At 42.7% G+C, this 23,512-nt stretch overlaps 1 pseudogene; it reads left to right on the top strand.

The window, feature by feature from the left end:
• The first annotated feature begins 9,858 nt into the window (after positions 1–9,858).
• Positions 9,859–9,956, top strand: LOC116472024 (U6 spliceosomal RNA; annotated as a pseudogene).
• The last annotated feature ends 13,556 nt before the right edge of the window (positions 9,957–23,512 follow it).

Raw genomic sequence — 23,512 nt, 5'->3', positions numbered from 1 at the left:
TGACGTTACCATCACCACCTCAACAAGTGCCAAGGCTTTTCAGAAGACTCATGCAGAAGGAACAGGAGGTATGAGAACCCCTTGGTGGTAAACTCTTCCCATGTGTGATTAAAGCTGAACTCCAAGAAACTCAGGTGCTAATAAGGCCTGGACTGGCTGCTAGAATTAGCACATTATTGCCTCTATCTCAATAAATCACTGTCTCCCTGACAAATGGCTCAGGGATTCTACCTGTGAGTCACTCTGTACAATACCTGAAGAGGAGATGGGGCCACCAAACAGCGCTTGAAGGTGTCAGATGAGCTCATGTAGGTTTTAATGGGCCGTGAGAGTTGGGTAGGAGAAGGCCCCAGCTTTGGCTGTAACTTAGTTTCCTAACAGGAATGAGAAGAGAAAACACTTCTGCATCAAGGTGACTTCACTCAATTGCAGCTGAAAACGAATGAGATCATGTCAGTAAATGCCTTTGAGTTCTTCAAAGTAAGTGAAAAGCCCTCCAGTTCACTGTGAATCCCAAGCCTGCAGGTGCATGCAAACTTTTCCCCTCCCATCTAGCCTTCCTTGCAGAGCCACCCCCAGAACTAAATACATGAAGTCAGCAGATCTCTCCTCTCGCCTGGAAATAACCATTACTCACCTGAGTTAATGGGTAAAGTGAGGCTTCCTTTACTTCAAGGGCCACTAGGAATAGCTACACGACCTCCAGCAGATGTATTGATATTTCTGCAACTGTTTGTCCATGTGTCTCTCTCTTCATCTGTCAGCCCCACATTCCTCTGCTTTGATCTAGTTCTGAGCAAGCTCTTTCATTGAGGTGGTAAATGACTGCCTAAAGCACCAGGTCTCCATCCTAACCCCTACCCCCGAAATGTCCTCATAGGGGAAAACCCCTCTCCCTTCTTGACTGTTTTCATAAAACTCCTTAGATGGCTTCTCATGAGCTGGCTTAGGTCATGCCTCCTAACCTGAACCTATCCACAAATAGAATGAAAATATCTAATTAGAACAATAAGCCAATCGTAGAGCCAATCCTAGAGCCCAGGAAGCAAGATCTGCCCCAGCTAAATCACAAGAGCCAAGGAGGGCAAGAGAAGAGTCCCTTAAGGAAATGCAGTGTGGATGCTGAGAAGATCCCAGAAACAGATGTTCAATTCAGACTCGTCCAACTCTGGTTCTGTAGGCTCAAAGTAAGATACAATTTATCTAATAAAAAGACCAGGGCAGGCTGACCCCAGGGGCTGTCATGAGTGAAGTGTAAAATCATAAAATGGCAGACCTAAAAGAAATCACATTAATCTTCTCATCCCACCCCTCATCTTAGTGGTGGGGAAGCTGAGCCCCAGGGAGCCCCCGCAAGGAGCAGCGACAGAGCCGGGTCAGATTGCCACCCATGCTCCTGACTCTAGGCCCACAGGCCAGTGCTGGCACAGCCCAATGGCAGAGGTGTGTGCCCTGCCCCCTGAATTCCCTGAGTGCATTTTTAAAAATTTTCTTAAAAACATGAGAGTCAATATCCTATTGTACTATAGTTTTGCAAAATACTGCATTGGGAGAAACTGGATAAAGGGCATATGAGATCATTCTATTATTTCTTACAAATGCATGTGGATCCACAATTATCTCAATATAATGCCAATTTAAAAACTGTGAGAGGATTTTCAAAATGACATAAAATGGTATATCCAGTCAAGACAGTGCTGTGGTTGGCTCACAAACCACTCTCACTTGAGCCTCACTTGAAAACAAAATAAACATCTCCCTACAGAAGACCAGAAGTGAACCGGTTGGGTGATGGACACCCTAAAAACCCTAGTGTGGCCCAGCATGGTGGCTCACACCTGTAATCTCAGCATTTTGGGAGGCTGAGGCAGGTGGATCACTTAAGGTCATGAGCTCAAGACCAGCCTGGTCAACATGGTGAAACCCCAAACCTACTAAAAATTTTAAAAAAAGAAATAATTAGCTGGGCATGGTGGCACATGCCTGTAATCCCAATTACTCAGAAGACTGAGGCAGGAGAATAGCTTGAACCCAGGAGGCAGAGGTTGCAGTGAGCCGAAATCGTGCCACTGCACTCCAGCCTGGGTGACAGAGTGAGACTCTGCCTAAATAAATAAATAAATGCCCTATTATGATCACTATGCAACCTATGCATGAAACAAAATTGTACATGTATGCCATGCATTTGTACAAATAAAAAAACTGAATAAATTTTTTTAAAAGTGTTCCAGACACAGCTATAGGGGATAGGATGAAGATGTTGTTAGAGCCATGGGTCTATTGTACTCTGAGTCTGGGTATGGGAGGTGACAGAGGTGTCCAGGAATGCAATCACCACATAACAACAGAAGGTTTTCGAATCAGCTCACGACATGAAACGGGGGCTGCATCAGACCCACTCATCCATGGTAGGTCACAATTCTACACTCATAAGGGCTGGTACAGGTAACAAAATGCAGACAGAGTAGCTGGAGAAACAAGGGCAACCACAGCCATCAGTTCAAAACAGGATATGTGACAACCAGGCAGGACAAGAGTTCAAAGCAGCCAATATAAGAGCTGGTTCTGAACTGTCCAACTTAGAGGAATGAACACAGAGAAGGAAAATGCACAAGCTCACGATTCACTTTCCTTCCCTCTCATTCTCCACTATGTCCTGAGCCCTGGTTTCTGCTCTTCACCAAGTCGACGAAATTCATCCAAGACAGCCAGCATTTCTTCCCCCCAGAGGTTAAAGACAATGTAAGATTGTTTTCTCACTGCCTCTTCCTCTGAGAGATCCATTAGCAAAAGGTGTGTTAAAAGGTCCTTGGCATTTTCAAATGGTGATTTTTTTTCTAGAAAATTAATTGCCACAACCCTTCCACCTCTGTGTGCGCAAAAGACCCAGAATGTTCATTATGAAGGGAAGGGCATGAGGAACCACCCTCCAGAGCCTCCCAGCCCCAATGCCTCCTTAGATATTTCCATCTCTAAGGATTTGCTCCGTTTATATTGTGTGTCTCAAGTTCATTTGGCCATAAGGCATCCCTCTAAAGAACCAGGGCAAAAGTTTTTGTCCTCATCTGAAAAAATGAGCAAGCACAAGAACAGAGAGGACAAGAACTTTCCCTGAGATCACACAGCCAGCCAGAGCCCACATCAAGATTAGACTCCAGAGTCCTTTTCCCAGCATGCTTTCTCCTATTCCTCAAAGCCTCCTTTTGACATTTCAAATATAGGATATTAGGGAGAAAGCTAAAACCCACTTCCCTCAAATTCTAGCTAAAGTGAAGAAAACCTCAACCTGTCAGCATGACATAATTAGAGGATACTTTGGTTTCCCACTATGTAGCACAGCTCCAAGACTCAGATAAAAAGTATGTTTAAAACAAAATTTCATGGACTATGAATTAGAAGTGACCTTGGGCATATTATATAACTCCTTCATTTCTCAGATAGGAAAACTGAGGTACAGCAGGGAGAAGAGATTTGTTTTAGCCTGTAGCAGTGCCTAGGGCTCAAAACTGTAACACCCAGCATTTACTGAACCCTCACCCCATGCCAGGCACTAAGCTAGGCAGTCGACATCTTCACCTGATTTAATCTTCACAACAACCTTGTGCAGTGAGCACTTTTAATTTCATCTCCATCTTACAGATGAGGACGGAGAAGCTGGGAGACATCAGGTAACTTACCAAAGTCCACACAGCTGGTGAGTGGCTGCATCTAGAGTTGAGGCCCTATTGGGCTAACTTCCAAGACTACTCTCAGGATTACATGATGCTCTCCTTACCCTTACCTGGCAATCAAATAGCTCCAGAAAGTGTACTGCATGAGACAGATTTCCCAGTGGCAATGCCCTGGCTCTTCCACTTCCCACCCAGATAGCATTTAGCTACTTAATCACTCCTAAATGCAGTTTCTTCAATGGTGAAATGGGTATTATAACAGCAGCTATTTTGCAGTTATTGTAAAGACTGAGAGAACCTATACAGATCATCTGGCCCAGTTCTTGGCCATAGTAGGTACTATGTTGTTTGTTTTCTTGTTTCCTGATTAAAAAAAAAAAAAAAGTGTGTGTGTGTGTGTGTGTGTGTGTATGTGTGTGTATACATAGATATATCCTGCATACAGTAACCATTCTCCAAGATGACCCCCAGTAATCCTTACCCCCCGATGTTCACATTCTTGTGTATTCCTCTTCCAACCTGTACTAGAGTCTGTGTGACCCACAGAACACAGCAGAAGTGAAGTATTTTATTTCCAAGATCAGGTTATAAAAGACTGTGGCTTTGTCTTGATTGTTCTTTTGACCTAACTTTTGATCACTTGGGGATGCCTGCAGCCATGTTGTGAATGACTCTATGGAGAGGACCACATGGCATGGAACTGAGGCCTTTGGCTGAAACCCTGCAAGGAATTGACTGACACCCTCCAACAATCACAACCATGGGCTTTGGAAGGATCCTCCAACACCAGTCAAGCCTTCAGATAACTTCAGCCCTTGCCAACAGCTTGACCGAAGCCACTCCTGAATTCCTGACCCTCAGAAACTGTGGGAAATAATAGCCATTTGTTGTTTGCAGTAGCTGAGCTTTGGAGTTACTTGCTATACTGAAACAGACAACTAACATAGCCTCACTTTATTTGGTGGAAATGAGACAGAGTGGATGGTTGTGATGGTAGATCTTTTGGAGTATTGGGTTGAGCCTCAAGTTGCAGTCCTGGCCACATTTCTCTAGCCTGATTAAGATTTGCCCCAGTTAACCTTCCATCTACATCTTCTGCTTGGCCTGCTTCACTGGATTTCTGCATTTAGAAGCTGCTTTGAATTGTCTTTAAACAGAATCCTGTTCCAAGCCATCAAGCAACAAAAAAAAAGGTGTTTGCTGTGGGGGGAAATAAAAGCGTTCTTTTCATTTACATGTCAGCTGAGGAGAACAACATGAAAGCATTTTGCAAGCTTTCTTGAATTTGGGCTTGTGTTTTGATTTTCTTCAAGTGCAAATCAGCATCCAAGCTCAAACCTTGGGGTAGCAGAAAAATTTAATTAGAATGTGGGGTGTTTCACATAAATTTGTTTCTTCCTGCTATTTTCTTAAGGTTGACAGGATCACCCAACTGCTTAAAATATAATTGAGTAGGGAAGTGAGAAGAAAATAAAATACCTAGTCTGAAAACTTAATTCCAAACCAGAGGCCTGGGGATAGCTGCTGACACTGACTTTGAAAAAGGGGGTCTTTGTAGGCCAAAACTGGCTTGTGTGTTAGAAGATTATATCATCAGCTTCCAGCCTGTGGTAACCATGAAGGAGATTTGCAAATATTGTGGTTTTTCTCCTTCTGGGTACAGAGTAGGATTACAATTGCAATTCTCTCTCCCCTTTAAAGTTAGACAAGGCCATGTAACTTTCTCTAGCCAAAAAGATGTAAGCAGAGATGATATGTGTCACTTCAAGACCCAGTGCACACCATTCCTTTTCCTCTGCCACAGAGATCATGAAAGCAACTGTTGAGATGAAACCACCTGACTTCTGAGGACAAGCGCATTGCAGCTATCCCACACTAACCATATAAGAGGAGCAATAAATACATTTTTGTTAAAGTAAGCCCATGAGATATTGGGGATGAGATATTTGTTACACAGCATAATCCAGTTTAGTTGACCGATATAAATATTTACAAACTAAGTCCACAACTTGTTCTAGCTTTACTCATTCAGTGAACATTTGCCAAGGCCCAACTCTATACCAAACATCTTGCTAGATCCTAGAGGCAGCACATAGAACAGTATCAGGCCCCAGTATTTGTGCCAAAAAAAAAAGTTGAATAAGTAAATAACCATATTAATTACTATTATCAGCGTAATACTTGGTGTATAGTAAGTGCCCAATAAATGCTATATCTGTCTAATTCTTCCAATGGCTCTAAAACATAATATTACCACAGTATTCATCCTTACATATAAGAAAAATAGAGGCCAGGCATGGGGGCTCATGCCTGTAATCCCAGCACTTTGGAAGGCCGAAGTGGATGGATCACTTGAGGTCAGAAGTTCAAGACCAGCCTGACCAACACGGTGCAATCCCATCTCTACTAAAAATACAAAAATTAGCCAGGTGTGGTGGTGTGTGCCTGTAATCCCAGCTACTCAGGAGGCTGAGGCAGGAGGATCTCTCTTGAACCCGGGAGATGGAGGTTGCAGTGAGCCAAGAAGTTGCCACTGCACTCCAGCTTGGGCAACAGTGTGAGATTCCACCTCAAAAAAAGAAAAAGAAAAGAAAAGAAAGAAAGAGATAAAGAGGAAAGAAGAAAGAAAGAAAGAAAGAAAGAAAGAAAGAAAGAAAGAAAGAAAGAAAGAAGAAAGAAAGAAGAAAAAGAAAGAAAGAAAGAAAGAAAAATAGTTTAAAGAGTTTAAGTCACTCACTGTAAATTACATAATCAATAAGTCGCACAGCCAACCTAAACTATAAATCCATAGTTTGTGCCCTTAACCATTTTGTTACACTGTTTCTAAACAAGAAAATGAATAAATGAGAATAAAGATAAGTGTCTGTCCCTGAAAGTTTTACAATATAGTAGGTGACTGACATGCAGAAACAATTACAATTCAAAGAAATCTGAGCTGGAGGAACTGGGAAGGTGTTACACCCAAGGTAACATTTGAGCTGGATACCAAAGATGGAGAAGTTCAGACAAGCTAATAGACAAGGAGAGGGGATTCCTAGCTAAGAAGGTGGCATATTCAAGGGCACGATGGGCAGTGCCACACCACCAGGAAATGGACCACATCACAGGAATGAGAAATCCCTTGTAATTTCTTACACCATGTAACTGGGCCAAGAACGTCCTCCATTACAATAAAGTAGCCAGGAGTGGGAGGAGAAAGGCAGGCACCTTGGGGGCCACATGTCGGTCAAGGCTAGTATTTATTCTACAAATCTTTATTAAGCCTATTTACCAAGTCTAGCTCTGTGCTGGCCCTGGGGCTATAGTGATGACTAGTAGGGCATTGCAGGCCTGTGCTATAAGCTTCACAATAGAAGCTGCACAGTCCAGCCAAGGCTCAAGAAGAAATCCTAGCCATATGACTGACCTTTAGGAAGATTTTGAACTAGTGGCCAAATCACTGGGGCAGAAATCCATCCTCTACTCAGCCAGTCTTTGTCCTGGTGGGCAGCCAACCATGTCAAGTTGTTTCACTGGACCTCAGGGTGTCCAAGAGAGGCTGTGTCAGCAGATGCTTTATCTGAAGACATCCTCACTGCCCTTATTTTTCCTGGTCACTGAGTGCTTTCACCATTATTGCACTAGCGTCAGAAGCTGGAAAAAAAATCCTGGTAGCATAACCATATGAGCAGTGGTGTTTAAGGGCTGGCTGAAAAGGCTTCAGAGGCTTGCAAGAGGATCAAGTTTCCATGAAGCTTGTGTCTGCTTGGCTCTGCTTCAAAGGCCACTAAATTCCTGCCAGAATTAAGGAGAGAGATTCCTCAAAATCATTTTCACTCCAGGTGTGCCAGGATTAGGCAAAGATTAGGTCCATCATGCACAACTTGTGTTACTATGCCTCTTTCTCTTCCTGGGATCAAGCTGTCTCAGGGATGCTATGATTGGCCGCAGAGGGATGGACAAAGTGGGCCTAAAATCTGCATCAGTAACACTAAAAGGTAAACTTTTCAGATCTCCAACAGGCTGAACTGACCCTCCAGAAACAGACAAATTTGCCAAAAATCAATCTATCAACAGTCAACATGCAAAATAACCAATTTTCCAAAAGTCCAATAAACTTGAAAAATTTACCAAATTCATACTTTGTTTTCTAGATGCCCCTACATATTACCTTGCTTCTGCCTCCAGCACTTGAATATTCATCTTCAAATTTCTATCAAAATGATCGATGGAATTGAACACTCAATGAACTGGTCATTCAGTGAATTGATTCTTAGCTAACTAATTTTCCACAAACAGTCCCTCACCTGGTGCATACACAGGCTTATGAATCGCTCTCCTGTTCTACAACTGGAGTTTGAAAGCACCTGTTAGAAAGGGGTTCAGTCCTGATCCACATAGGAAGGTCTGAATATGGGAGGTTTGTCACCATCATCTATTGAGAGACAACATCCTTCCTCAAGGTGGAAAAGAAGCTTTAGTGTTGAAAGCTTGCCTGCTGTTTGTTTACTTGAATTTGGGTGCTTTTTCTGACCTCGCTGAAAAGTCATGATGAAAGAGCAGGCTCTTGGCAGGTGTGTACGTTGTAAGTGACATGCTTTAAAAACACCTCGTGTAAATCAGATATTGCCATAAAATGGAAATTGCAGCTACAAATTGCATACTTATTACAGCAGTGTCTGATATATGAGGCAATGTTGATGCTACATAACAGGTAGCCTGAGAAATAGAAAGTTACATGTGGCACATAAAAGATAATTATTTTTCAATCTGCAATAATACAATCTCTCTTATTTTTGACATCACAGAATCCTACATTAAAACTGGAAAGATTCTTACGGACATTATCCAGCCCTTCATTTTACAGCTAAGAAGGCTAAGGCTTGTGAAGGGATGAAATCTGCCCAAGGTCACCCAGAGCCTGGCAGCGCTGCTTCCTTGACATACCTCCACCATATGGAGGCTCCATGGCTCTGTCCACTTTCCTTACTGAGTCTGTGGAAGCAGAAAGTCTACTTGAGTCTACTCCACACGAGGGACCAGAGACAAGGCAAGAGACACACGGCCCCTGCCATTAAGAAGCTCACATTGGCCGCACTGATGAGGAAGCTGAGCCCCAGGGAGTCCCCACGGGGAGCAGTGACAGAGGCAGGTCAGATTGCCTCCCAAGCCGCTGACTCTGGGCCCACAGGGCAGTGCTGCCACAGCCCAGGGGCAGAGGTGTGTGCCCTGGCCCCTGAACTCCCTGAGTGCATTTTTTTAAATTCTCTTAAAAACGTGAGAGAGTCAATATCCTATTGTACTATAGTTTTACAAAATGTTATCATTGGGAGAAACTGGGTAAAGGGCATATGAGATCACTCTATTATTTCTTACAAATGCATGTGGAGCTACAATTATCTCAATATAATGTCAATTTTAAAACTATGGGAGGATTTTCAAAATGGCATAAAATGGTATATCCAGTCAAGACAGAGCTGTGGTTGGCTCACAAACCACTCTCACTCGAGCCTCACTTGAAAACAAAATAAACATCTGCCCAGAGAAGACCAGAAATGGATCAGCTGGGTGATGGACACCCTAAAAGCCCTAATGTGGCTGGGCTCGGTGGCTCACACCTGCAATCCCAGCACTTTGGGAGGTTGAGGTGGGTCGATCACCTGAGGTCAGGAGTTCGAGACCAGCCTGACCAACATAGTGAAACCCTGTCTCTACTAAAAATACAAAAATTAGCCCAGCATAGTGGTGCATGCCTATAATCCCAGCTACTCCAGAGGCTGAGGCAGGAGAATCACTTGAACCCAGGAGGCAGAGGTTGCAGTGAGCTGAGATTGCGCCATTGCACTTGCAGCCTAGACAACAAGAGCGAAACTCCATCTCAAAAAAAAAAAAAGCTCACATTTGGGTGCAGTGGAAATATAATGCTACAATGCTTGGGCTTTGACTCTGCCTCTGCCTCTGCCTCTGCCTCATTCTGTGTCCTTAGGCAAGTCATCTAATCTCATTGGGTTTCAGTGTCTTGGGTTTTTTTTTTTAAAGATGGGGGCTCACTATGTTGCCCAGGCTGGCCTTGAACTCGTAAGCTCAAGTGATGCTCCTTCCTCAGCCTCCTGAATAGCTGGGACTACAGGCACACACCACAGTGCTCAGCTCTCAGTTTCTTAGTCTGCAAAATGAAGCTAATTTCACCTACCTGTCTCACAAGGGCATCATTTGGCAGCATATACACTAAAATTGGTACAATACCGAGAAAATTAGCCCCTGTGCAAGGATGACACACAAATTTATGAAACGTTCCATATTTTTTTAAGAAAGAATTAAATAAGACATTCTAGGTAGGATTATTAAAGATGGTATTTAAGCTATCAAGAGCCGTATTCATTTCAGACTCTACAAAAGAACCAACATTGCAGGAAGACAGTAAGTGCTGTTGCAGTTCAGGGTCAAACTGATGTGGCAAAAGTCCTCAAGAACTATAGCCTTTTCTGTAGATCATCTATCCTGAAGACATTGCTCCAGATTTGTCATTCCAGAAGCTATGCAGATCTGCCCTCTCCCAGGCACTCACAGGGTCATGATTATTCACTCCAATTCAGAGTTAATTTCTGACTTCAGAATTCAGAATTCTAAGGCCATTTAGTTGTCCGGGTGTGCACCTCTGAAACTGCCACCACTAATCCTATCTCACAGAATGTAAGCTGCCTGAGGGCTGGGATGTTTTGGTCTTTCATTCAACAAATATTTATGGAGAGCCTACTTTATGCCAGACTCAGAACTAGCCACTGCCAGTGCTGTAATGCACAAAGAACAAAACAGACAAACTCTTGCTTTAATGGGTGTATGCAATTAAGAAATAGAAAGTGGGAGGCTGAGGTAGGAGAATGGTATGAACCCGGGAGGCGGAGCTTGCAGTGAGCCAAGATCGCGCCACTGCACTCCAGCCTGGGTGACAGAGCAAGACTCCATCTCAAGAAAAAAAAAAAAGAAAGAAAAAGAAATAGAAAATGAGGGGAAAAGGGAGAGTAAAACAACCCCACCAAGATAATGTCAGAGACTGGCAGGTAGTGTGACAGAAATGAATGTAACTGGCTGATTTACTGACTGGGAAGTTGTGTGTGATTGGGTGGCATTCAGTTGGTATGCACATATGCTGTCCCAGTTGTAAACGGCTAGCATCTGTTTGGATTACCCAGTGATTTTACCAACCCTGTTGTTAGAAATGTTTAATGCCACCCCTGGTGTATGGTACAGCATTAGTCAAGCAAGGCATCTTTAATAGCATAGCACTGTGCAAGCAAGAGCTGCATAAGGAGAGGGTGGCCATGAGTAGATGTAAGGGAGGCGTGCTCCAAGAGACAGAACCAAAAGGTGCAAAAGAACTGTGGCAGGAACTAGCATGAAGTAAAAGAGCAGCAGAAAGAGGGCGGCCAGGGTAACACTGGAGCACAGGAACCTCCCAGGCCAGGCAGGTGGGCAGGAGACAAGGAGACAAGGTGGGCAGGAGCCGCCTATGGGATTTGGGGATTCTTCTCAGTGTGATAAGGAGACATAGAATCCTTATAAGGAAACTTCTAAGCAGGGAACAGGATTTGGGTTTTCATTTTTACACGAGCACCCTGGCTGCTTTTGTAGAGAGGCAAGAGTGTATCCTCAGTGCCTAGAATCGTGTCTACTGCATAGCAGGTATTAAATAATCTACTATGAAATCAAAGAATGAATATGCTGAAACTTCTCTGCTGCTGAATGGAGCCTTTCATGATAAAAGTTTAGCTTCTTTTAGATCCTCTCTTTCTATGGCCATTACTGAGCAAAAGTGAATGTCCTCACAGACTCTAGCTGCTGATGGTGCTTGAACTGTTAGGATGAGCCCCAGCTTTGATGGTGGTTCCTAAGGCAGGCTCAGGGTCCTACACACCAGAGGTCCTCACAGGGTACCATGCTACGAATGGACATCTCAGATCTTTATCATTCACAGACATTAACATGCAGAAGCCTATGCAGAGGAGCTCCTATGTTTAAGTGGGTCTGTCTGCAATAATGGTAAAATTAGATTGTCATTCAAGAAAAGTGCTTCCTTGGGATTGCCATTAGCACCTCTGAAGTTGCAATCTGGGGTTTTCATGTGATTTTCTCATTTTGCAGACTTTATTGCTGCTTCTCAAAGGTGTTTCTTCATTGCAACTTTTCTTCTTTTCCCCTTGTCATCCCCCCATCTGTTCCCAACAGCCATACATACCAGAGGGAAGGTCCTCACCGTTATGCTCATCTTTTCACTCAGAGAGTAAAAAGCACTCTGAGGGGGAGTTGGGACATGCACAGGAGGCCACGGTGAGGCCTTCAGAAAGGGATAGCACCATCTGTGGGTGACACCGTGGGTGGCCGAACCAACACATTTCACCCTCCTTCTTCTTCCTAAAAGAATCCAGATTTTGTCCAGGTCTTCATGAAGCCATGTGTTTCACAGGAAACTAACCCCACCCCCAGCTCCAGAGATGAGCCTGATTGCTTTGGAAGTAATCCCAAAACCCTTGCAATGATTGACTCAGGAAGGTCATGTGACCAAACTGAGCCAATGAAAGAAAAGGAGAAGCTTGGGAGAGACCTTTGTTTATTTATTTGGCATATATTTATTGTGCGCCTACTATGTTCCAGGCACTGCTATTAAATGCTGGGAATATAGAAATTGTGGGGCAGGGGAAAGAAAGAAGTCATGACTCTGTGAAGACAGACAAACAATAAACAAAATAAATCATAAAATATGTATAGTATTTGACGATGATCAGTGAAACAAGGTGAAGCAAAGCAGAGATGGAAAGCAGGAAAGTCCAAGGGTTGCATTTTTAAATAGGGTCCTCAGGGAAGACTATCCGGGGAAGGTGAGGGATTTGTCATAATGAAGTCTGTAGGGAGATCATTTCAGGCAAAGGATCCTGGAGCAGGATGGGCTTAGCATGTTTGAGGAGCAGCAGGGAGGTCAGTGTGCTGGAGTAGAGTGGACAAGAGGGACAAGAGCAGAAGAGGAAGTCAAAGAAGTGACACTGAGGCCGATCCTGCTGGGCACTGTAGGTCTGGAAAGGACTCCAGCTTTTATACAGAGGCTGCCGGAGGGTTTTGAGCAGAACGGTGTCATGATTTGGCTTATGTTTCAACAGGATCCCTTAGGGTGCTGTTTAGGAAACAGACTAAGAGAAAGCAAGGACAAGAGCTGAAAGAGTTCATCCTCTATCTTCTGGGAGAACTTCCAAAAGTCCTCTCTCTTGTCCTTTGATGTCATTATGAGTAGATGTGAGATGTGAGGAGAACCACAGCCTCTCCATACTCATCTGAGTGTGAAACCGCTCCACACAGGAAACCGAGCCAAGAGAACTACTGAGAAATGCACACAGAGCTACAAAATTTGGTCAACTATAAAGCTTACCTTGCACCTAAATTTCTAGTTCTATGAGTCACTAAACATCCTTATTGCTTCAACCAAAGAAAGTTGAGTTTTGTGTTTCTTGAGCTCAAAATCTTTCCAACTGATTCATCATCTAGCCTCACTATCCATCAACACCATTTGCTCCCACTATGCATGCTGTGGCTACCCCAGAAAAGCTTATTTATTTATTTTCGAGACAGGGTCTTGCTTTGTCACCAAGGCTGGAATGCAGTGGTCCCATCTCAGCTCACTGCAGCCTCAACTTCCAAGGCTCAAGTGATCTTCCCACTTCAGCCTCCCAAGTAGCTGGGACTACAGGCATACACAACCATAATATTTAAAAAAAAATTATATATATATATTAGAGACAGGGTCTATCTATGCTGTCCAGGCTTGTTTAATGCTATGGAAGATCTCAATTCAGGAAATGGTGTCACTTTTTTCCCTGAAATGTCTTTCCATGGAATCCTCCAACTCTGAAGTCCACAGGCTGTGAGACTCATCACCTCTTCCTCACCATTTGTGTATTAAATCACCCAACACTTATTGAGTCTTGTACTGGGCTTCCCACTGTCCTGCATTAGAAAGATGAATCCCAGCTCTGAAGAAGTCAAGATTATGTGCAAAAGAGAAAGAGATAGCTCTTCTGGTTCCATGACTTTGGAGTATGTTAAAAATGACTTTTCTTCAGTGCAGCCCGTGTGGTCTCAAATGCCTGAGTCTCTCTGGGCCTCCATTTGACCCTTTTTAAAATGACCCTTTCCATCTCTAAGAGTCCATGGGCATATGACTTATGGTAGCTTTCCTTTTGTATTGCTGTTGTTTGAATGTTTGTGTTTCTCCAAAATTCTTGTTGGAATTTAATCCTCAATGCAATAGTATTAAGAAGTGGGGCCTTTAGGAGGTAATTAGGCCATGAAGGTCCCATCAGATTATTGCCTTTTTTAAATGCCTCGAGGGACCAAGTATGCCCCTTTTAGCCGTCCTTGCATGTGAGGACACAGTTTTCATCTCCCACTATGCAAAGGCATGGCAACAAGGCACCATCTTGGAAGCAGAGAGTGACCCCTTACCAGACTCTGAATCCACTGCATCTTAATCTTGAACTTCCCAACCTCCAGAACTGTGACAAACAAACGTTCATTCTTTGTAAAACACCCAGTCTGAGGTATTTTGTTACAGCAGCCTAAACAGACTAAGACAGGTGTCAATCTCTACAGTTTAGCTTCTGTAGCAGACAATGAACCAGAGGTCATAAAGACTTCTTCATATTTTTTCAAAGCCAGAGTTCATGACTAAGTGAATTTGGCAGCACCATGAGCCAAGTCACATTCTTCCACATAGTTTATAGCAAAAAGTTTTCATAATGTAGCTATCCCATAACAAAAGTATTAGTCCTCTCCCCAATATCAACCTTGAATTTCTCATTTCTCTACAATTTCCCTTCCTAACTTCTTGCTTTAAATGGTATAGGATTATGGTTAACTTAGTCTAGAACCAGCCTGTGTTTAATGCCCTCATTCTTTTTGACCCCCACGTATCAATCAAGTGATCTTTCTGACCATGACTCTCACCCTCCTCCTCTCTCATGACCTTCCTTAAAATTCTTCCCCAGTTACGGTAAGACTACATTTGGTTCTTTACATCTCTGAAAGCTATCACTTCTAAGCCCCCTTGGCTAATGCCTTAGCATCATGAGGCATGAGTTATCTGGGACTATCCCTAGGTCCTGTCCTTGCCTTCCTCCCCCTCTAAACTCATTCTCCTTGAGCATCTCCCATCTTGCAAGTAAGTCCCAGACCTGTGTTTTTTCATACCTTTCCTCCTTTTCTGTGCACCAACCGACATTCTGCCCGTGTCTTCTCCCTCCTTCTGCTTCTTTAATCTATCAATTAGGATTCATTCAGCAAAAACAGAAACCCTACTAGGTGTTCCAAATGGAGAGAACTTAATACAAGCAATTGACTACTCCAATGATGGAAGGTCCAAGAAGTCAAGCAGAAGACATTGAGGCAACCCAGAGATCAATCACAGAAGGAAAATGACACCAACACTAAGGATGGAGGGACAGCAAAAAATGTTGGAATTACCAGAGCCTGAGAGCTGCAGCTGTCCAGCAGAACCTAAAATCATGGCAGGAGCTGCCTGTTGGAACTAAAACCAAGTAAAGAGAGGCTGTCTGGCTACAAATGGAATCAGGGATGAGAGGTAGACACCTCAAACCATTCTACTAGAAACAGAGAGAGGAGGAGGAATATTCTCCAGCTTCTCCTCTCCCTGTGACAAAGATCAGATGGGAAAAGGATAGGCAAACAGCCAGTGTACCCACCCAGCAAGTTTCATCTCTCAATACCCCCTTTCATTCAAGCAGCTTCATTCTTCAGTTCTCCAAACCCAAAACCTTCAGAGTCATGCTGAATCCCTTCCTCCCACTTCTTCTGGCCCTCTCTGCAGAGTTTTGCCAACTGCTCTGATTTTTTCTGTAAGATAGATTTCTTGTTAACTCCTCTTCCACAGTTCTGAAGCCACCATTACAGTACAGCCACCTTTGCAGTACAGCCACATTTCAGCCACCGTTGTAGTACATTCCCTTCATACCTGGTCCTCCTGTTTCTAGTACCTCTTCCCTTCCAGCCCACCCACAAGCTCCACATTTTCATTGGGAAGATGGAGCCCTGGTCCCAGCAGTTTCTGCAGAAGTCTCAGGTCTGAGTGTCTTTCCCTGAGCTTGGTCACATGATCTTCCGTGAACCAATCACCGGACAGGTGAAAGGCCTGTCCATGTCAGCTAAACAGAGAGAAGATGGAAGACTTATCTATTTATTTTGATAAATGTAAAAATAGTGCTTCTGATTGGTTGGGCTTTAGTCACATCTCATCCTTGAAACCAGGAGTAGGGTCAGCCAGAAAGCGAGTGAAGGGTAGTTCTCCAAAGGAAAAGCAGGGTTCTGTTTTTAAAAGTATAAGGAATGAATGTTGTAGTGAGGAAAAAAGCAAGGGTATGATACACATTCCTTTCATTGTCTCTCCTGCAAAAGAAACCAACAAATCGCTATTCCTTAGCCCATTTCTAGACTGTGTTATGTTGTGGAAAGACTAGAAATAATCTAAACGTCCATCAATGAGGAATGACTAAAACTAAATGGAGTGATGTGCCATGGTCTTAGGCTTTATTGTTTCATGCAAGGATCAAAGAAAAGAACACACCACAATTTTTTTTATTATACTTTAAGTTCTAGGGTACATGTGCACAATGTGCAGGTTTGATACATAGGTATACTTGTGCCATGTTGGTTAGCTGCACCCGTCAACTCATCATTTGCATTAGGTATTTCTCCTAATGCTATCCCTCCCCCAGGCCCCCACCCCTCTGATAGGCCCTGGTGTATGATGTTCCCCACCCTGTGTCCAAGTGATCTCATTGTTCAAGTCCCACCTATGAGTGAGAACATGCAGTGCTTGGTTTTCTGTCCTTGTGATAGTTTGCTGAGAATGATGGCTTCCAGTTTCATCCATGTCCCTACAAAGGACGTGAACTCATCCGTTTTATGACTGCATAGTATTCCATGGTGTATATGAGCCACATTTTCTTAATCCAGTCTATTATTTATGGACATTTGGGTTGGTTCCAAGTCTTTGCTATTCTGAATAGTGCCACGATAAACATACGTGTGCATGTGTCTTTATAGTAGCATGATTTATAATCCTTTGGATATATACCTAGTAATAGGATTGCTGGGTCAAATGGTAATTCTAGTTCTGGGGATCACCACACTGTCTTCCACAATGGTTGAACTAATTTACACTCCCACCGACAGTGTAAAAGCCTTCCTATTTCTCCACATCCTCTCCAGCATCTGTTGTTTCCTGACTTTTTAATGATTGCTGTTCTAACTGGTGTGAGATTGTATCTCATTATGGTTTTGATTTGCATTTCTCTGATGGCCAGTGATGATGAGCATTTTTTCATGTGTCTGTCAGCTGCATAGATGTCTTCTTTTGAGAAGTATCTGTTCATATCCTTTGCCCACTTTTTGATGGAGTTATTTTTTTTCTTGTAAAGTTGTTTGAGTTCTTTGTAGATTCTGTATATTAGCCCTTTGTCAGATGAGTAGATTGCAAAAATTTTCTCCCATTTTGTAGGTTGCCTGTTCACTCTGATGATAGTTTCTTTTGCTGTGCAGAAGCTCTTTAGTTTAATTAGATCCCATTTGTCTATTTTGGCTTCTGTTGCCATTGCTTTTGGTATTTTAGTCATGAAGTCTTTGCCCATGCCTATGTCCTGAATGGTATTGCCTACGTTTTCTTCTAGGGTTTTTATGGTTTGGGGTCTAACATTTAAGTCTTTAATCTATCTTGAATTAATTTTTGTATAAGGTGTAAGGAAGGGATCCAGTTTCAGCTTTCTACATATAGCTAGCCAGTTTTCCCAGCACCATTCATTAAATAGGGAATCCTTTCCCCATTTCCTGTTTTTGTCAGGTTTGTCAAAGATCAGACGATTGTAGATGTGTGTTGTTATTTCTGAAGCCTCTGTTCTGTTCCATTGGTCTATATCTCTGTTTTGGTACCAGTGCCATGCTGTTTTGGTTACTGTAGCCTTGTAGTATAGTTTAAAGTCAGGTAGCATGATGCCTCCAGCTTTGTTCTTTTGGCTTAGGATTGTCTTGGCTATGTGGGCTCTTTTTGGGTTCCATACGAACTTTAAAGTAGTTTTGTCCAATTCTGTGAAGAAAGTCATTGGTAGCTTGATGGGGATGGCACTGAATCTATAAATTACCTTGGGCAGTATGGCCATTTTCATAATATTGATTCTTCCTATCCATGAGCATGGAATATTCTTCCATTTGTTTGTCTCCTCTTTTATTTCTTTGAGCAATGGTTTGTCGTTCTCCTTGAAGAGGTCCTTCTCATCCCTTGTAAGTTGGATTCCTAGGTATTTTATTCTCTTTGTAGCAATTGTGAATGAGAGTTCACTCATGATTTGGCTCTCTGTTTGTCTGTTATTGGTGTAGAGGAATGCTTGTGATTTTTGCACACTGATTTTTTATCCTAGACTTTGCAGAAGTTGCTTATCAGCTTAAGGAGATTTGGGGCTGAGATGATGGGGTTTTCTAAATATATAATCATGTCATCTGCAAACAGGGACAATTTGACTTCCTCTTTTCCTAATTGAATACCCTTTATTTCTTTCTCTTGCCTTATTGCCCTAGCCAGAACTTCCAACACTACGTCGATTAGGAGTGGTGAGAGAGGTCATCCCTGTCTTGTGTCTGTTTTCAAAGGGAAGACTTCCAGTTTTTGCCCACTCAGTATGATATTGGCTATGGGTTTGTCATAAATAGCTCTTATTATTTTAAGATACGTTCCATCAATACCTAGTTTATTGAGAGTTTTTACCATGAAGGGCTGTTGAATTTTGTCAAAGGCCTTTTCTGCATCTGTTGAGATAATCATGTGGTTTTTGTCTTTGTTTCTGGATTACGTTTATTGATGTGCATATGTTTAAGCAGCCCTGCATCCCAGGGATGTAGCCGACTTGATCATGGTGGATAAGCTTTTTGATGTGCTGCTGGATTCGGTTTGCCAGTATTTTACTGAGGATTTTCACATCGATGTTCATCAGGGATATTGGTCTAAAATTCTCTTTTTTTGTTGTGTTTCTACCAGGCTTTGGTATCAGGATGATGTTGGCCTCATAAAATGAGTTAGGGAGGATTCCCTCTTTTTCTATTGATCGGAATAGTTCCAGAAGGAATGGTACCAGCTCCTCTTTGTACCTCTGATAGAATTTGGCTGTGAATCTGTCTGGTCCTGGACTTTTTTTGGTTGGTAGGCTATTAATTATTGCCTCTTTTCAGAGCCTGTTATTGGTCTATTAAGGGATTCAACTTCTTCCTGGTTTAGTTTTGAGAGGGTGTATGTGTCCAGGAATTTATCCATTTCTTCTATATTTTCTAGTTTATTTGCATAGAGGTGTTTGTAGTGTTCTCTGATGGTAGCTTGTATTTCTGTGGGATCGGTGTACACACCACAAGTTTTTTAAGAAAAAACTGTAAGCAGAATATGGTCCTTGTGTCTTGCATCTGTATTTAATATCGCTGGGAGGATACACAAGATCAATATAATAAGGACCATCTCTAGGAAAGAACAAAATGGGAAAGAAACTGAATTTTCACTGCATCCCCTTTTGTGCCATTTGAACTTTATGCAGTGTGGCTGTTAGTTTACCAATAAATGAATGACAATTTTAAAAGCATAAAGCAAATAGGAGCCCAAAGAGAAAGTTATTGGTAACCCCACAGGTTCTAAATGTCATTTCTCACAGTCACCAACCCTCTCATCTAGACCATTGTGCAGAGGCCCAGGTCCAAGGGGTTTGTTTGCTCTTGCCCAGTGTGCAATGACCAAGGCTATTCAATCACCATCATCATCATTATCCCTGACTTTTTTTGAGCACTTACTATGATCAGTTGCAGTGCTGAGCCTTTTACATGTATTACTTCTTTTAATCCTGATAACAACTCTATAATGTAGCTGTTACTATTACGATTGAGTTGCCTAAAGTCACACACTTGATGGGAAAATGATAAAGCTATGATTAATACTTAACTAATCCCATTATAGAACCAACATTATTAACCATGGCATCCTACTGCTTTTAAATAAGTAAGATATGGTTTATGACTTACGAGTCCAGGCCAGACTGACAGCTACAATGTCAGCTTTCCCAGGACCTGGGAAAGGTCCTTCTGAAAGAGCATCCAAAGTCTCTCAGTCTGAGCACCTCTTTACATTTCAACAAAAGTTTCAGAATATTTGGGAACACACAGGCTGGATCATTGCACATGACCTCGAGTTTATTGATGCCTGCTGGAGGTGAAAGACCTGTCCGTGTCAGCTAAACAGAGAGAAGATGGAAGACTTATCTATTTATTTTGATAAATGTAAATGAATTCTATTACTTGTCAAAATGTTATCAAGACCCCAGTGAAATGAGCAGTAGTTGTTGTTTTTTTTTTTCGGGGTGGAGGGAGTGAAGGGAGAGAGAAATGAATGCTCAAGACCGATTGCTTTGATTTGAAATGAAAACAAACAACTTTAGGGGAAAAAAAGGCTTTCATTATTTTGGAGACCTTGGCATTCTTGCAGATACATTCATGAATTAATCATTAAAACCCTGAAATGTGAAATAAATTGTGTGGTTTTTCAATGCCAGCCCATGATAAAGGGGGCCTCAAACAGTTATTAAGACACAGTGCTTTAAGGCTGCTACTGCCTGCAATGACTTTTCTCTAGGAATAAAGTGAATGAAGTGTGTGTGTGTGTGTGTGTGTGTGTGTGTGTGTGTGTGTGTGTAAGGCAGCCCTGTGGTCCCAGGCTGGAACTGTGTGCGAACCAGTTCCAACCGTGTGTCACCACATATTAGCACTATTTAATATCTGCTAATGGAATGGCTCTGTCTGCCATCGACAGCAGGATCAAAAGAGGGCCATGCAGCTTTTAAATTATTAGCACTAATTAGGCAAATCAAAGAGGAGGAGGGCAGAGAGACCAGAGAATGCATTAGAAGGAAAGCAAGGGGATCGCTACCTACCTCGTACTGTCAAGATCCAGCTACTAAACAGCCAATTAGTGCTGAAGACCCTTCCGGAGCAACGGAAGAATGAGCAGGCCTGCCCCAAGTAGAAGCAGGATGGCTTCATTACGGTAACTCCGAATTAAAATGTAAAGGTTGCTGATCATTGCATAATTAAATAAGGTGGCAGGCTCCCGCTATCCAGGAGTTTCCAGGGCTCCTTTATTAAAGCCACCTTCTCTGCTTCCTCAATGGCCTTCCCACCGGCAGGCCTGGAGCTATCTGTAGTCCTGACAAACATACTGACTTCTTAAAAGGCCTGTTAGAGCCAAAGCGCTTTGAGGGGGCTTTCTTCCTAACTACCCCATTACCACCACCCCATTACCAATCCCGAGGATCATTCTGCTTTTCTTTAGAACCCATTTTCCAACTAATTAGTCAAGAAAAAGACGGGGAGTGGAGAGTGAAAAAAAAAAACCAAGACTAATTAACTCCCAGTCACTGCAATCTAAATATAAAGTTACTGAAACTGAGGTTGTCCCCTGTTGATATAACCTTTATCCCTCTTCTTTTATACCTGCTAGGAGGAAGCACAATTTTCTTGAGTTTGATTGGGACCTAATCCCAGGCCGCTGATCACAATGCCATATCCAGATGCTTTGCAGGTGTGCAAGATAGCAGGACGGTAGGCCTAATACACCTGGTCCTAGACCACGAAAGAAACATCTTTTTACCTCAGAGGCTGGGTGTGATGGGTTCCTGGGAGGTCATGCTAGGAGAGCCTTATCTTCTCAGAACTGTGGAGTGACAATTTTAATTTTGCTCCTTCAGTCCTTTTTAACATATGCTTTTTCTTCTCTGTATCTTCTATCGTGTTTCCTCTCTTTCCTTTATTTTCTCGTCTTTCCTATCTGTACTCTCATATTTCTAGTTCCTCTTCTTTTTATTTCTCAGATCTCTTCTTTCTCTATCCCTATTTCTCCCTCTTTTTTTTGAATACGAAACTTTAAGAAGAAATAAGATTCGATTTATTCAAACCTTTGAGTTTGGTATGGGACTCAGCTTATTCACTGGGAATGTGCCTCCTACTCAGGAATCGAATCCCTGTAAATCTTAACAGTCAATTACATTGTTACACTCCTTCCATCTAGGAACTCGAAAAAAGTAATTTAGGACACTATCAAACCACCTTTAGGTACTTATTTAGGAAGCATATGGATAAGCGTTCTAGAAAACAAGAGAAAAATAGGAAAGAAAAAAGCAGCGTATGTTTGTTCACAGCCTTGAATTTGATTCCTGTTACTTCAGGAAAAATGTCCTATTTCAGGGCAGGGGGAATGGGAGGGCAGCCATAGGTGTCACACTGGAATTCAATCCATGTGGAGGTTGAAAAAACCAGGTCTGGACAGTGGAGAGGCGACGGTGGAATATGAAGAGCCCCACGGGAGACCAGCTATGTTTTCCTCCAGTCTCCTCAACTTGGCTCAGTGGGCTGCTTCAACTCCATTCCAGATGCAACTTGAAGTCAAAGAGAAAAAAGTGGTCCTAACCTCAACACACAAACAGGAAAGATACTAGTGCAGCTTCTCTAGTGTGACCTGTGCAGCTCACATAGTGTCATGGCGACAGTGGTGCAGGGACAGCTGGTCAGAACCAGAAAAGCTGCAGTTGCCGTCCGTGCAGCAGAAAGGCTTGATGCCTGTGTGCTCGAGGAAAGAGCTAGTGAGCTCATCTGAGTGAGCGAATTTCCAGGAGCAGCCATCCCAGGTGCATTTATAAGTCTTCTCTCCTATATGAATTCCGTGGTGAGCTTTCAGGTGAGAGCTTTTGGAGTACACTTTGCTGCATCCTGCAAAGTCACACTGGTGCATCAGTCTTCTTCTCAAGTCAAGTGACTCCTCCCTGCACTTGGCCCATTGCTGCTGGTTCTTGCTTTAGTCCCTGCAGACTCTATGAGGCTGAGGATCCACTCTTTTTATTTTATTTTATTTTATTTTACTTTTATTATTATACTTTAGGTTTTAGGGTACATGTGCACAATGTGCAGGTTTGTTACATAAGTATCCATGTGCCATGTTGGTTTGCTACACCCATTAACTCATCATTTAGCATTAGGTATATCTCCTAATGCTGTCCCTCCCCCCTCCCCCCACCCCACAGCAGTCCCCGGAGTGTGATGTTCCCCTTCCTGTGTCCATGAGTTCTCATTGTTCAATTCCCACCTATGAGTGAGAACATGTTTGGTTTTTTGCCCTTGCGATAGTTTACTGAGAATGATGTTTTCCAGTTTCATCCATGTCCCTACAAAGGACATGAACTCATCATTTTTTATGGCTGCATAGTATTCCATGGTGTATAGATGCCACATTTTCTTAATCCAGTCTATCGTTGTTGGACATTTGGGTTGGTTCCAAGTCTTTGCTATTGTGAATACTGCCGCAATAAACATACGTGTGCATGTGTCTTTATAGCAGCATGATTTATAGTCCTTTGGGTATATACCCAGTAATGGGATGGCTGGGTCAAATGGTATTTCTAGTTCGAGATCCCTGAGGAATCACCACACTGACTTCCACAATGGTTGAATTAGTTTACAGTCCCACCGACAGTGTAAAAGTGTTCCTATTTCTCCACATCCACTCCAGCACCTGTTGTTTCCTGACTTTTTATGATGGCCATTCTAACTGGTGTGAGATGGTATCTCATTGTGGTTTTGATTTGCATTTCTCTGGTGGCCAGTGATGATGAGCATTTTTGCATGTGTTTTTTGGCTGCACAAATTTCCTCTTTTGAGAAGTGTCTGTTCATGTCCTTCGCTCACTTTTTGATGGGGTTGTTTGTTTTTTTCTTGTAAATTTGTTTGAG

Source organism: Hylobates moloch, unplaced genomic scaffold (genome assembly GCF_009828535.3).
Source record: "Hylobates moloch isolate HMO894 unplaced genomic scaffold, HMol_V3 SCAFFOLD_6, whole genome shotgun sequence".
Lineage (NCBI taxonomy): Eukaryota > Metazoa > Chordata > Mammalia > Primates > Hylobatidae > Hylobates > Hylobates moloch.
Note: the sequence above shows the minus strand (reverse complement) of the source record. Positions and strands in the feature narration are given on the sequence as shown.